Below are 16,165 nucleotides of genomic sequence, written 5' to 3'. Positions count from 1 at the left end.
CGTGATTACCGACGATCATCACCATCACCATCAATAATTTGTATGAATCCACAACTGGACATAAGTCTCCCTCAGCTCTTTATATCTGTCTTTCTCTTGTGCGGCTTGTATCCAGTTATTGCTAACGCGCTTTATGGGCGTCCTCTGCTCCGTATTGATTTTTACCTTGGTCTCCACTCTAAAATACGTTTTGTCCATCGGTTGTCTAATAATCTGGCGACGTTTCTTGCCCAATTCTTTTTTACCGACGCGATTTTTTTGTTGGCGTCTGTTGTTTTTGTCCTACGACGTATTTCTTCGTTTGGGATTCGGTCACTCAGAGAGACACCTAATATTTAGCGCTCCATAACCCTCTGAGTCATATGGGTAGATACGATTTAAATACATAGTTTAATTAGCCAAACGCTGTCCAGGCTAATCCTATGCGACGTGGAAGCTCTCATGTCTGGTTATCTCTGCTCAATCGAATGTCATGTCCTAAGTACTTATACGAAGCAGTCTGCACAATATCCCTTCCATCAACAACAATTATTCGATTTAGCTCCAGATTAGGCATTATTTTTGTCTTGTTTATATTCATCGTTAATCCGACCCCCAAGGAAGCGTGATATAATTTTTCAAACAATATTATTGCATCATCCATACGATCGGCTATAAGGACGATGTGATGTGCAAATCTTAACCGTCATTACCATCATTACCGACGATATCTCCCCACAAATTTAAATTTACCTATGTACATTGTTTTTATTTAAAAGAATACGTAAATTTGTTATATACTTAGGTTTTCATATCGAATATTTATTCCACCAATGGATAAATGTATTTTGTTTAAATTTTATATTAAAAAGTATGCTCATGATCAAGGGTTAGACTTTAAGCTAAGATAAAGTTTCCTTTAATACTATATTTCAACTAGTTTCTAACCTATATTCATTGACGTTTTACCTAGTTGGTTCCTTTTTTTCTTTGGACTGGTTATCGTGGTTAGAAGATCGGTAGGTAATAAATACTGACGTAAAAAGAGCGTAATTTTTGATTAAAGCTCGGCAACTAGGTAGGTATTAGGTGCTAAAGACGGCAAATGGTAATTTCAGGGCGCAGTTTTCAAACGACCACTTCTACAGTTAAGTGAGAATCATTGGCGTAACTTAAAAAATACACCAATGCACCAACGCTTAACGGTTACTGTTCTAATACTTTTCGTGAGATACTTAGTCCGTGAAATTAGTTAAGATTTTCAATGTAGTCTGTTTACAGACAAGAAACAGTAAACAGTCTGTTTATTGCGTGTTGTTAACATAAAAAAGAAAATGTACTACTGAGTAATTACTATTTATTTAAATTATCAAAAATATAAAATATATTAATATCAAAACTAAATATTGGTATCTGACAACAAAAGTAAGAGCTTAGTACAAAACTAAGATGGTAACAGATATGCAGAACAACTTCTGTGAAAAATTAAATTTACAAAAAAAAGTTCTTTCAAACTGCAAGAAGTATTAATACCATTCAATATATACAATGTATGCAAATAAACATTCTTAGATGCAGTATATATAATAATAATATCGTATGACTTTTTTGCCTTTTGAATTAGTCTGACGCCAACTGCACGTTTAACCCCGTCTCAGCTAACTAGTATCAATGCAAACTGACACAGAGGGACCGACAGCTTTATGTACCCCCAAGATACGGTATCACTTTTAGAAATAAAAATGTTTAGTCTTAAAAAGCCAGTATCTTACCGCTGAATTACGGCCGCCTTGTTGCAGTAAAATTAGATGACCATAGAATGAAAGGACGATGGAATTTTTACCATTTTTTCAGTTGAAAATGTCGACTGTTTTTCCTTTTCCTATGGTAATTAGTATTTCTTTGTGTTAATTTTTTCATGTCCATTTATTTTACTTTAAATATTACTTTTCTACAGTTGAGTCCATATGGTTCTTTACCCGAGTAGTACCCGAGTAGACAAAAAGTAGCTACTGCTCCGATCACGGAATATAATATTTGAATAAAAACCCATTACACGGTTTACGACAACATCTACGCTACATATGGAGCGGCAGCCGTTAGATTCCTCAAAGGATGGTCGAAGACAAATCTAAAATTATTCAAAGAAAGAAATAGGGGAATTTTCCTTTTAAAATGTAAGAAATCTGGAATACTTCCTAAACACATTTCACATTGTGCTGTCCCAATTTAAAATTTAATTCAAAGACACTCACACCCATCTGATAAGATCATTTATTAACAAAATAAGGTATAAACTTTTAACTATTGAAGCAAACATTAATCATAAACTAATAAAACCATTAGAAAATAAATATACACCGTTAAGTCAAACTATAATTGGTAGTATTAGTGTATATATTTGTAATAATTTCATTCAAAAACAAATGAAACACTATAATTGAAGACCTCGGTGCAAGAACAGGGCAAGTCCATTTTTAACCGAAATTGAGATATTGCATTCAGCATAGAAAATTTGAAGTTGCGCATATTTTGGTACGAGAATCGGGTAAATCCAACGAATCTTCATTAAGTTAGCGTAGCAAAGGATTTATCCGATCATCCATTACGGCGCAAGAATCAGGCAAGTCCAAAATATATCCGATTTTAGCACCGAAATGGTCGCGTGTAGTGGGAGATGTCGGAGTAGGGATAACCTTCACTGGTCCGGTGGTACTGGTCTGGTGTTTAGGTATCTTGTTTTCAGTTGTGAGATTTTGTTAAAAAGAACAGGTTGAAATTTTGTGTTTAGTATAATAGATTTTATAATGTCGTCGGAGTCAGAAATCGAGACCCATCCTTTTCAAGATTCGGGTAGTGAATATGCTCCGAGTGATTTGGATCAACCTAGTACAAGTCGTGTATCGAATAGAAGGGAAATTAAAACAAAAAAAAAAGCGAGTTCGCAGACGTTTGGATCGGACAACATTAACTGAGAAGAGAGGTAGAAAACGAGTAAGAAACGAAAGTGCGTGGCAAAGAAATGTAAGGAAATCGTTAAAAGCCTGCGGAGAGGAGTATCTGAATTCAGTTAAAAAGGTTGTACCTAAAAGAACAGTGGGAATACGATGCACTTGCCGACTTAAATGTTTTGACAAAATTGACGAAACAAAAAGATTGTCTATTCTCTCCTCTTTTAACGAATTAGGAAATAAAGAGAAGCAAGATTTATATTTGGGTGGATTGATTTCTTTAAAACCAGTGCAAAGAAAGCGGCCAAAATCAGGACAAAAAAATTCAAAAGAAGTTTCATTTTCATACAAGGTATGTTTTAGTAGTTTTTTTTACATTACTTTATTTTAGTTAGTATATTTTCAATAAGAATTTTATTAAATCAGAACATAAATAAGTTTAATATTTATAAGTACTAGTTTACAAACAACATTACGAATGTAATATTAGTATGACAATATACTGTTATACCAATAATATTGTGTTTTGTTACAGATTCGTTTTGGACATTCTGAGCATAAAGTCTGTAAAAAGGCGTTTTATGGTATTCATGGAGTGACCAAACATCGGGTTGATCGTCTCGCTTTATCACTGAAAACTGGGATATCCGCCCCACCTGATATGAGAGGAAAACACACGAATCGACCTAACAAGATGCCAGAGGAAATATTGCTGAACATAAAAAATCATATAAACAGCTTCCCAAAGCGGAGTTCCCATTATAGCCGGGAAAAAAATGATTTCAAGTTTTTTCTGCCTGCAGAGTTAAATATTTCGAAGATGCATAAGTTGTATTTGGAGAAGTATGAAAATGAAGTTTTTCAGGCATTAAAAAAGGGGGAAGAAGCCCATCCAAAAGTTACCTACGACTTTTACAATCGCAGTTTTGTATTAAATCATAATATTAGTTTCGGAACTCCGAGGTCTGACACATGTCAAACTTGCGACAGATTACAAAATCTTATACTTGCCGAGATAGATCCTGAAGAGAAAAAAGCACGTCTGACTGAAAAAGATCTTCATATTCGTAAATCTGAGGTGTTTTACAGAAGATTAAAAGAAGTTACCATTCTCAGTAAAGAAGACGAGTCCATCTAAGTATTATGTTTCGACTTCCAGCAGAATTTGCCTTTACCCCATGTTCCAGCAGGAGATGTGTTTTACAAAAGGCAACTTTGGGAATATAATTTTTGTATTCATTCGGGAAAATTTGGCATATCAACTTTTTACATGTATGATGAGCAGACCGCGAAGTAAGGAAGTAACGAAGTCATATCCTTTCTTGATCATTATATAAACACATATTTGCCTGGTTCAGTAAGTAAGCTATACATTTTTTCGGATAATGCATTTGCACAGAACAAAAATCAAACGTTAGTGAAATATCTGTATACTTTGGTAAATGTAAATAAAAAAATCATTCAAATACATCACCAGTATACCGAACCAGGACACAGTTTTCTACCATGTGATAGGTCATTTGGACTTATAGAAAAAAATAAAAGGAAGAAGGAAAGAATATATCTACCGTCAGAATGAATAAAGTTAGTTGAACAAACTTCGAAAAAATTTAGGGTAGTTCCTGTAGATCAAGAGATGATCCTAAACTTTTCTGACCATTTTAAACAACTCTTTAAATCAGCCCTCAAAGGGCCAAAGAAAGAAAAGTTTGCTATATCAACCTATAGATTAATGAGGTATACAAAAAATTATCAGTTCATCGAATGTTCTGTAAGTTTGGGATTTATTATTTCCACAAAATTTTTTATGAACCTAAAAGCAGATATTATTGCATTCGCCTTGCCTAATATTAGAGCATACTCAAAGCACTTAGACATAAACCCTAAAAAAATTAAAGATTTAAGAGACTTAGTACGAAAATATGTGCCATTAAATGACCAAGGTTATTACAACCGCATGTTATGTTATGAAAATATTACTGATAATGCAGGAGATTCAAATTTTATAGATGTAAACGAAGATCGTGATGAAGGTAGTGTTAGTTACTCTTCTTATGTTTAAAATAGTTATTTAATTATTATATTTTCATTTCAATGTATCATTTGCAATAAAAAATCCAAAACAGTACATTGTTTCATTTTTATTAACACGTGGGATTTTTGGAACAAAAAACAGGCAAGTCCATTTTTTCAAAACAAAATTGTTGGGTCTACAATATGAATGAAAAGTAATTATTGAATATATAAGGCTTGAAATTTAATTGAGTATAATTTATTCACATTTTCTAAAAATATTAAGTTTTTTTCGATATCCCAACAATTTAGAAAAGTGGAGTTGCCCGGTTCTTGCACCGAGGTCTTCAATTTTTCTTTTCACAAGATAAAAAATAGTAATATTAATAAATTCAACCATTTAAAATCTACTATGTTGAACAACCAACTTATTACTAAGCACTTTTGGATAAAAAATATCTCCCAGGTTGAAATTATATCAAACGTTATTAAGTTTCTTCCGTTAGGTCCTAAGTTTAGCATTGAAACACGGTATTGATTCTCCTATTAAACCGCTTTTATCAGATATTGATTTTATATCATAATTTATTCCGGATACTGATTGTGGAAATATTCCAATTGTCAGATCGATTAACATAATCACTAATAACTCGTTTAACCCTTAACCCGAAACATTGGTCTAACGGACCACAGCGAAAGGATAGTCTGCTAATGGCGGCAACAGTGTAGGCTGCATGCACTGTCCTTTTAAATACCTTCTTAATAGTGTAGAACAAGCATAGTTCTGCAGTATCGTAGCGATCGCTTTAGTGTTTACGTCGTAGTAACAGTAGTTTTCAAAACGTGTAGGTCTAGTAAGCCAGATGTTTTGAATTGCAGTATTTTTATGATAAGTCTAGGAGGCCACTTGTTTTATATTTTTTGTATAATAAACATAATTACTCTAAAAAATTTTAATTTTGTAGTAATAATGGATAGAGCAGGACCTAGCGGACCTGGCCGTAATAAAAAAGTAAATCTGGCTGACCCAGATTTTGAAAAGAATGGCATGAGAGATGTTATAAATGATTCGGATGAAGATCCCGACTATGTAATTCGGCAAAGTGAACCCTCTAGCAGCGAAGTATCGAATTCAGAGCACGAACTTTTGCAATTAGATGAACCGTCGAACGATTTACAATCCAGAACCGACTTTTTACAAGTAGAAGGGATGTTCAAAGGAGAAAATGGTTTTCAGTGACAGGGAACGGAGCCTCCGAGAAATACAAAGACACGAACACATAACATTGTCAGAGAATTACAAGGAATTAACAGCGGTAAGCAGGACTCTGAGAAATAGCCCTTCTAAATTAGATATTTGGAAGTTATTGATTACTGATGAAATATTGGAACAAACTGTAACATGGACAAACCAAAAATTATTATAATAAGAGAAAAGTTATCTGATTCGACTAATACATCAAACTACAGAAGCACAAATATAGTTGAGTTGAATTCTTTGCTTGGGCTTTTTATGCTATCTTCAATTATAAAATCTTCTCATGAAGATATGCTTCAACTGTTTTCTAAAGATGTTTTGGGTCGGCCAATATTCAGAAGGACGATGTCTTTGAAAAGATTTGAAATACTTTTGTCGTGTCTTAGATTCGACAATAGCATGGATCGCGAAGAGCGGAAGAAATTTGATAAAACAGCGGCTGTTCAAATATTTTTAATAATTTTGTGACTAATTGTCAGAAGCTATACACGTTGTCAGATTGTGTAACTGTGGATGAGATGATACTTCCATTTAGAGGTCACTGTGGTTTTAGAATTTACATGCCCAGTAAACCTGCGAAATATGGCATAAAATTAATGTGCATGACAGGTGCTAAAAGCTCGTATTTCTATAATGGATATATCATACTCAGAGAAAGATTCGGATGGTGTTGGACTTTCAGAAGAAGAACTGAAGCTTTCCAAGCCTGCTCAATGTGTCATTCGACTATCCAAACCAATAGAGGGCTCTAACCAAAATATTACTGCTGACAACTATTTTTCTTCAATAGAGTTAGTCACAGAGTTGCAAAAACGCCACCTCACGTATGTGGGTACAGTAAAAAAAATAAGCGAGAAGTTCCTTAGGAATTCCAGGCTAATAAAAGTAGGGAAATTGGTACAACACTCTATGGTTTCTCCAATGACATAACCTTGATATCATATGTACCGAAAAAAAAATAGAGCTGTTCTTTTATTATCCTCTATGCATCACAGAAGAGACAATGAATTAGGAAAACCAGAAATAATTCGATCCTATAACAGTACAAAATCGGGAGTTGATGTCTTAGACATAAAGTGTGCTAATTATAGTGCAAACCGCCGGACAAGGCGTTGGCCCTTAGCCGTATTTTATACACTTATAAATATAAGTTCAATCAACAGTTACATCCTTTATCTTTGTTACAAAGATAATAAATTACTTCCACGTTTTAAACTTGTAAAAGATTTAGCCTTTGAACTAATTCAGACTCATCTAAGGAAAAAACTTAAAAAAAATCTTTCCCGAGACCCTAGAAAGCAGATAGAGATTTTTTTGTGAATAAATCCCGAAGTGCCTGTCGAGAATATCGGCGACAATGTTCCAGGTGATAAGCTTCCCAAAAGAATTGTGTAGCATTTGTCCATCATCAAAAATGACGAAGACCAATTATAAATGTGTGCGTTGCTCAAATGCTATTTGTTTGGAGTGTAGTAGAAAGGTTTGCGTTACCTGTCTTCAAAATTAGTAGGTAGCTGTAGTATATTGTTTGTTTTATCTAGAAATATATATGTTTGTTTACTTAATTACGCCTAAAAATGTTGTTTTCTATATTACACATTTTGTTTTATGTAAGTATTATGTATGAATAAGTTTTTTTGCTCGTTTATACCTAATAAACCCTTTAATATTTTGCTTTTCTCTTCAAATACTACATTTGTTTTTGATTTATTTCAATTTTTACCTATACTGGTCCAATAGACCATATATTTCGCATAATGTTTACCAATAAAAGTACTATGTTTCGGGTTAAGGGTTAAACCTATAAGTTCCCCTTCTCTCCTCCAAAGTCTCTTAAAAAAAACTAAACTAAATGTTTTCTAAAATCCCACCCTGAGTTAATAGTGACTAAATCTAACAAAGGTAATATTACCGTAGTAATGTTAAAATATGATTACTTTAAATTTTATTAAGAGTAATCCCTAGTAATCCAACGAGTAATATTCAAAATATACCTTATGCCCTAATAAAACGCCTTTGGCAAAGAAACAAATTGATTCAAACACTAAAACGAAACTCTCACCCTATGAAATTGTTGTATTTAAAGTCTATAAGTACCTTGCCTAAAATCCATAAACCTGCCTTAACTGTGAGACATATAGTTTCCTACATAGGCTCACCAACTGAATATATTGCAAGATTTTCACTAATATTTTGACTGCTTATGATACGAATAATGATTACTAGATCAGAGATTCTTTCCAAGTTTTTATTAAAATCCTTTATACAAGGTATATAATTAAAAAACCCAATCGGGCTATGTTTTAAAGACAGAACGTTTTCGGAATCCATATTCCATCATCAGTGTCTAGGTATACATGTTTAAAGCCACTAAATATCTGGGTAAAAACCTGTTTAAAGTTTTAGGTTAAAATTAGGTTTACATTATTTAGGAATTTAGTTTTCTTGTGGATCTTTCCAAGTTGTCGAGTTATTTAACAGAACTGTCTTACCACCATGTTCAGTCTAGATGTCAATATTCAGTAATGTTTACTTAAATGCCATTCTACGATCTATTCATAACCACTGGAATAAAATTTCTGCAGTATGTAGCATTGATTATGATTTGTTTATTGATATTATAGAGTTCTTGTTTAACTTCACTTGTTTTATTTAAGAACAAATATTATAAACAAAAGTCCCATTGGAGCCAGTATCTCTCCAATTCTGGCTACATCTGTAACGAATGATCTATTGGATATTGTTATCCAGGTTGTTCCTTTTAACGTTTTTTTTTAATTAAAAAGTATATTGATGACATTGTTATGTCATGTACACTAGGTTTAGAGACTGAGCTTTTAGACATTTGCAATAGCTATGATCCCTACATTCAATTTACTCTTGAAAAAGGGGATCAAAACCAATATGTTTCTTTTCTTGACACAATGTTTACCAGAAAACTGGATAACATCATTAAAATTGATTGGTATATTCCATTCCATTACCATTATTACTACAAATCAAGCATGAAAGTTAATCTAGTGAAACAAATGACCACAAGAGTTTGTAAACTAGCTGACCCTGTTTTTAGAAAAAAGAATTTCAACATCCTTTCACAATTGTTCCTAGATAATTCTTACCCCGAATCCTTACTAAGGAAAATCATCTTCAACACATCCACTGTTATATTCAACACACAAGTGAACCCTCCCCAAAATACAGGTGTCATGAAAGTTAGCTCTGATTCCCATTCACTGACTATTAATATTCCTAAAATCTCTTTTGTATCACTTCCATTTATTAAGGATGTCTCTCCCAAATTGACCAAAGTTCTTATATAGGTCACACCTCCCAAAACATTTTCCAGCCGTTTGACTCCTCACAAGAGTGGCATTAAGTTAAACTCAAGCCACAAATGTTAACACACCAGGGCACTCTTTCGATTTGCCGAATGTAAAAATCCTATCCACGGAGAGTAATTATTCAAAAATACTGTTTCTCGAGATAGCTTTCATTTTTCAAGAGAAAGAAACCATTAATAAAAATTAAAAAGAGACAGATACCAACAATTTGAGCAACTTATACTTATTATTGTTAAATTTAGATAACTACAAATCTACTAATAAAGGCAATGCGTCGTCAACGGTATAAGTTTCATTATATATGTGATATATATATATATATATATATATATATATATATATATATATATATATATATATATATATAATATCCCTTCTACTTCATAAAATCTTTTGTTAATTCTTCTTTTTCAGAAAATTCAACACATATCAGGTATACCATTACCTTATCAGTAACCAGTGTTATCAGTTTAAGATCCAACGTTCTGCCGTTTTAAGTTAATAATAATGAATTCACAACCAGTTGTTTTGTTCCCTATAAGAATATGTATAACCTAAATTTTATATTAGGACTACATGTTCTGTAATTATTTTATAACATAATTTTATTTAAATGTTTTTAAATGTGTATTTTGTAAAAAAAAAAACGTTTTTTAAAACAATTGGATAGTTTTCGCCATTATTTGTAGGAGTCAGATGAAATGTTCATTCCATTTTCTAAACACCATGACAAATAACCTCAATATTAGTGTAAGATACAAAATAATTTTTATTCTGTAATTTGTACAATTTTTGTTTATTTTAGCACCCTGATGATGCAAATAAAGATTTGCGAAAGCTTTGTAGGTATACTAAAAAGAGTACTTCTATGTATTGTCTTCCTATGCATACCCAAATAGTTGTGTTTGTAGTCTAACTGAACAGCGTTGGTTACAAGCGTTTATCGCTTTTTCAATATATGTATATATATATATATATATATATATATATATATATATATACATATATATATATATATATATATATATATATATATTTATATAAATATATATATTTATATAAATATATATATATATATATATATATATATGCTGTCACTATTTTTCCGGGTTTGACTCCGCGTTGTTACAACGCGGAGTCAAACCCGGAAAAATAGTGACAGCACATATAGCTCCCGCGGAAACCTCAAAACAAACATATATATATATATATATATATATATATATATATATATATATATATATATATATATATATATATATATATATATATATATATATATATATATATATATATTGATATGATTGGTGTTTAAAGAAAATAATTTATAAGTTACACTACTAGATAATATTAGATATTAAAAGTATTTGGTTAATTTAATAAATTATATACTAGAGAATTTAATAAAGATTATTTATGTGAGGGCATTTTTAAGAAATTGGCATATAATAATTGTAAAAAGTTGTATTTTAATGTTGTAAATATATTTAAGTGAGCCATGTAATTAGGCAACCAGATATACATACTCTCGAAGTGACAGAAATTAAGAATTATTACGAATATAAGTGGGGTTATAATAATAAAATGTGTAGTTTATTAAATTAGAATGTTAAATTAATGATTTAAGTGTATATTCTGATCTGAAAAGCCTAAATGTCAACAAAATCATCAATAGAACATTAACGAATTCTCCAGAATGCAGAATTTGACCTTTGTTTATGTTGGAACATTCTGGAATAATGATTATGTCTGTGGATCGAACATATATTTTTTTCGAGAACATCCATATAGAAGAAATAGAACTAAATCGAACATGATTTCTTACCAGATGGTTCTGGAAGATTGAAAAGATATAAATACCCGTGATTTGGATTCAAGATGGCCAGTTTATTATGAAAGTTAGTAGAAGAAAGACTCATTTAGTTAGTGAAGTCAATTGTTCAGAATTTTCAAGATGGTCAGTCAGACAGTTTTTAGTAAGAAAGTTTAAGTCAAGCAGTTTAGTAAGAAGTATGAAAGTTAGTTAGAGTCAGTTAATCAGTTCAAATTGTTTAATATAGTGAGTTAAATGAAGATTAAAAATTATGCATATATTTTTAATGCACATTTGTAATTATACACAAATAATATAGAAGATTAAAAAAAAGTATATTAGAAGAATATTGGTTGGATATTGGTATATTGAAAAGAAGAATAAATATAAATGCTGTTTGCTGGTTTGCTTGGTGGTTTATAAATGCTGGTGAAGAAAAATATATCTTAAATTGGTAGAAGCTGATAATTGGAAAAAGTAATTTCACAAAAACAAGGATAACCGAAGTACGAAGACATTCAGTGGTGATTAGAATCTATATAGTGGAAAACAGTTCATTTAGGCATTCAGTGAAAAAAAGGTACAAAATTTTGTTAATATAATTTAGTTAATGTCATAACAATTTCAATTTTGAAGATCGTTTGTTTAAATTTTACATTGTCTATAGAATTTAATTAGTTTTATAAGAGTATCAATTTAAAGATAGTTTATTTTAAATTTACATTGGCTAGGTTAGATATATATGTGTGTTTCATAATAGTTATAATAAACATAATTTAAAAAAGTACTTACAAACTAATTCTTTGAGAACCGCGATAAAATCCCTATATTATTAAAATATTCATTGCTCATCATTCAAACAAACAATACATCATAACAATTTGGCACCCAACGCGGTGGCTCTCTATTTAAAAGAATTAGTTTGGGAAGATAAGTGCTCTCATATAATTAAATTAATTATCAGTAGAAAGGAAAAATTATAGATTTTATTTTTAATTATATTTGAACAAGTAAAGTCTCAAAATGTCTCAAGGAAAGAAAGGTACAAGAAGCAAAAAGAATGAAGAAGATGTGGAAGTAGAAACACAACCTATACAAGAGGAGAGTTTAGTTCAAGTTCCACAAGATACTGCAGAAATGAATCCAGAAAGAGAGGAAAATGTCAATATGGCAGCTTTGATGTCATTAATGATGCAGATGAACAAGACAATGGAAGAGAATACGAAAAAAATGGAAGAGAATACGAAAAAAATGGAAGAGAATTCAAAAGAAATCAAAGAAGACATAAAAAAATTGGAAGAGAATTCAAAACTAGTCAAAGAAGACATCAAAAAATTGGAAGAGAATTCAAAAGAAGTCAAAGAAGACATGAAAAAAATGGAACAGAAATTAGAAGAGAATTTAAAGATAGTTTATTTTAAATTTACATTGGCTAGGTTAGATATATATGTGTGTTTCATAATAGTTATAATAAAGATAATTTAAAAAAGTACTTACAAACTAATTCTTTGAGAACCGCGATAAAATCCCTATATTATTAAAATATTCATTGCTCATCATTCAAACAAACAATACATCATAACAATATATATATATATATATATATATATATATATATATATATATATGCTGAACCGGCATAAAGCAGAATAAATATTTTTCACCATAACAATCTGGTTTACGTACAGTTATGCTGTTGTTATCCTGCCACGACGTCATTTAATTTCCCCTAAAAAAATCCACGTTTTGTCCAAAAATACAAATTCTCGTAAATATGTAGTATATCTGTTTTCCATGTATTTACATAAGAAACACGCTCGTTGTGCTGTAGCATGAGTTCTTTTAATTAAAGCTCTTCGATGACCATCTTTTTTAAATTCAAAGCCCAAATCTTTTAATATTCTACTAAGGATGTTTTACTTGTAGAAACCATTTCTGTAGAAACTACAGGTTAACATTTCCTGGTGCTTAATGTATCCTGATGACGCAGTGTTAGCAGGAAACAGTAAAAGCGATTTAGAACACAAACTGGAACAGTGAGTTCGAGCTCTTGAGGAACGCGTTTAAGACTTAGTTAAGCAAAAAAGATCATTTAAAATGTTCATCTAAAGGTAGAGTTACGACAAATAAAATGATCTATTTGTGTAGTGAAATGTTTGTGAAAACTGTGGAAACTAATAGTTTTGAGTACCTAGGATCGGTATTACAGAGTAATGGGTAAATAGATGGATATGCTTACAGTAAAATTAGGTTTGGATGGATTTAGTGAAAGGAAGCGAATGTTGTAATATGTGACAGAAAAGTTCCAATAAATCTGAAGGGAATACTGTATAAAATTGAATATTAGGCAGTTAGAAAGAAAGAGGAACAACGAATGCATGTGGCGGAAATAAAAATACTTAAATGGATTAGTGGAGCAACAAAAAAAAATTCAGAATTCAATAATTCAATTTCGAGAGCCATTCTCTCTCCTGTTGCCGACCAGAATGTAGCTACGGCTTTTTTAAATAATTTTAAACTCTTTGTCCATGTTTAGTGTAGCGTTATGTTCAACTTTATGTTTATGACATTCTGCAATTGTTGAATAGCCCAAAATTGGCGAAATGCCCCTGAAGATGCTCTAGGGAGCGAAAGTACTTGGGCAAGATTTAATTAATAAAACTGTCCTCGATATCTGCCTTTATTTGATCAAAATTCATTTATTCGAGCATTCAACCGTATATCAATTTATTTAAATATATGCAATTAACCGACTAGTCGCCATCTACTCAACAAAATATGAATTTAATAAATCATTCTAACAGAAACCTCAATTTTAAATGACCGATACCGTTTAGTAGTAAAGAATACCCAAAAAACAAAAAAACTACACCCGCAAAAAATATTGCTGTTAATGAAAGTCTAGCTGGTGAAAAAGAAAGGAGTTCCCCAACAAAAACTGTGTTTTTGTGTTTGTGTTTATGGTCGTTTTGTTATAGTTAATAATGAGAACTCAGAAATTAGAGGTGTCGCAAAATTTAGCCATCTCCATGTTACTAGAGTAGACCAACATACAACGGCAGAAAATCTTAAGAAGATGTTAGAAAAACACTTTCCAGAAGTAATGTGTACGTCGTTAATAGCTAAGCATCCCAACATATATTCATCTTTTAAAGTTTTAATTTTTGAACAAAATTACGGTAAAGCGATGGACCCAAAACTATGGCGAGTAGGCTCCTATTTAAGTAGGTTTTTTATGAAGCTCCCAACACATACGCAAATAAAGTGAAGTATAGAGAAATGACTTTAAAACAGGGAAAAGGAAGGGATCAGTACGATTTCCTACTGTTAAATATTCAGGGACTAAATCAATTTCAAATGGATTGTTTATTTGCTGATTACAAGGAGTCTGATTTGAAATTTCTTTGTATGAATGAGACGTGGTCAGCAGATGGCGAGATGATTCATTATAGTTTTCCAAATTTTAAAATTGTAAATTCTTTTAATATATCTCAATATAAATGTGGTAGCGTTGCAGTTTGGGCAAGGAATGATATATGAAGGTTAGTTCCATTTTACTCGATCATTACTGTGTTGAAAAAGACATTGAGGTATGTGGCGTGAAGTGGCATTATAATTCAAATCAACACAAAATTTTAGTTTGCTACAGACCTCCTCAAGATAATGTTGATGTATTTTATGAAAAACTTAATCTTATTTTAAATTCAAATTTTAAACCAAATCAATTCATATCTTTAAAAGGCGATTTTAATGTAAATTCCATGACAATAAATAATTCACACAGATTTTCTGATCTTCTAGCATCTTATGGTTGGTCACCCAGGAACTTTACACCTACAATGTCGACTTCCACATGCGGAAATATTTTGGATCAGGTATAGACAAATTGTGATGATTGTATAGGTACTGTAAATACAAATACTGAATCGAATCACGATATATTCTTTTTAAGGTTGAATTTTATTAATCTAAATATGACATCAGTTCGAAATACTTTCAGAGTAACACATGAAGGCGCTATAGATGCATTCAACAATCTCTTGAGTAAAGAAACATGGCAAGATGTTTATCATACAACTGATGTTAAGAGTAAATATAATGCCTTTCATAATAAATTACAGTTCTATTTCAATATTATTTGTCCTATTAGAAAAACCAAACATTATCAAAACGAAAAAAAAAACATGGGTCACACAAGAAGTAAAATCTTCTTCAGATAGTCTGAAGGATTTGTATATTTTGAGTAAGGCATACCTTGAGCTAAAAACTCTATATAGACAAAAAAAAATATCAACACAAAGTTGTTGTTGAGGCCACAAAGGGTCAGTTTTATTTTAACAAAATCTCTGAATTCTCTAACAAAAACACAACCACATGGGCTATTATAAATGAACTTAATGGAAAACAAAAAAATCACATCTGTCTAAAAATAGATGATAGTAGGATTACAGATTCGGATATATCAAACAAATTTAATAATTACTTTATAGATGCACCAGTAGATATAATTAGTAAAATAATTAAACCAAATTTAAATTTTTAGCATTCCAATGATTTTGTTCAAAATAGTTTGTTTCTTTCTTAAGTAACAGAGGAAGATGTCTTAGACATAATAAAATATAAAATTAAAAACAAAGCATCGTGTGGTTTTGTTAAAATATCAGGTATAGTAATTAAGAAAATTGCGTCTCAGATTTTGACACCACTTGCTCACATTATAAATGCTTCTTTTAGTACTGGTGTTTTTCCCAGTATGCTGAAAGTTTCTGTTATTTCACCGGTATTAAAACAAGGTAATCCTGAATTAATG

Source organism: Diabrotica undecimpunctata, chromosome 7 (assembly GCF_040954645.1).
Source record: "Diabrotica undecimpunctata isolate CICGRU chromosome 7, icDiaUnde3, whole genome shotgun sequence".
Lineage (NCBI taxonomy): Eukaryota > Metazoa > Arthropoda > Insecta > Coleoptera > Chrysomelidae > Diabrotica > Diabrotica undecimpunctata.
This window is presented reverse-complemented; position numbering follows the sequence as displayed.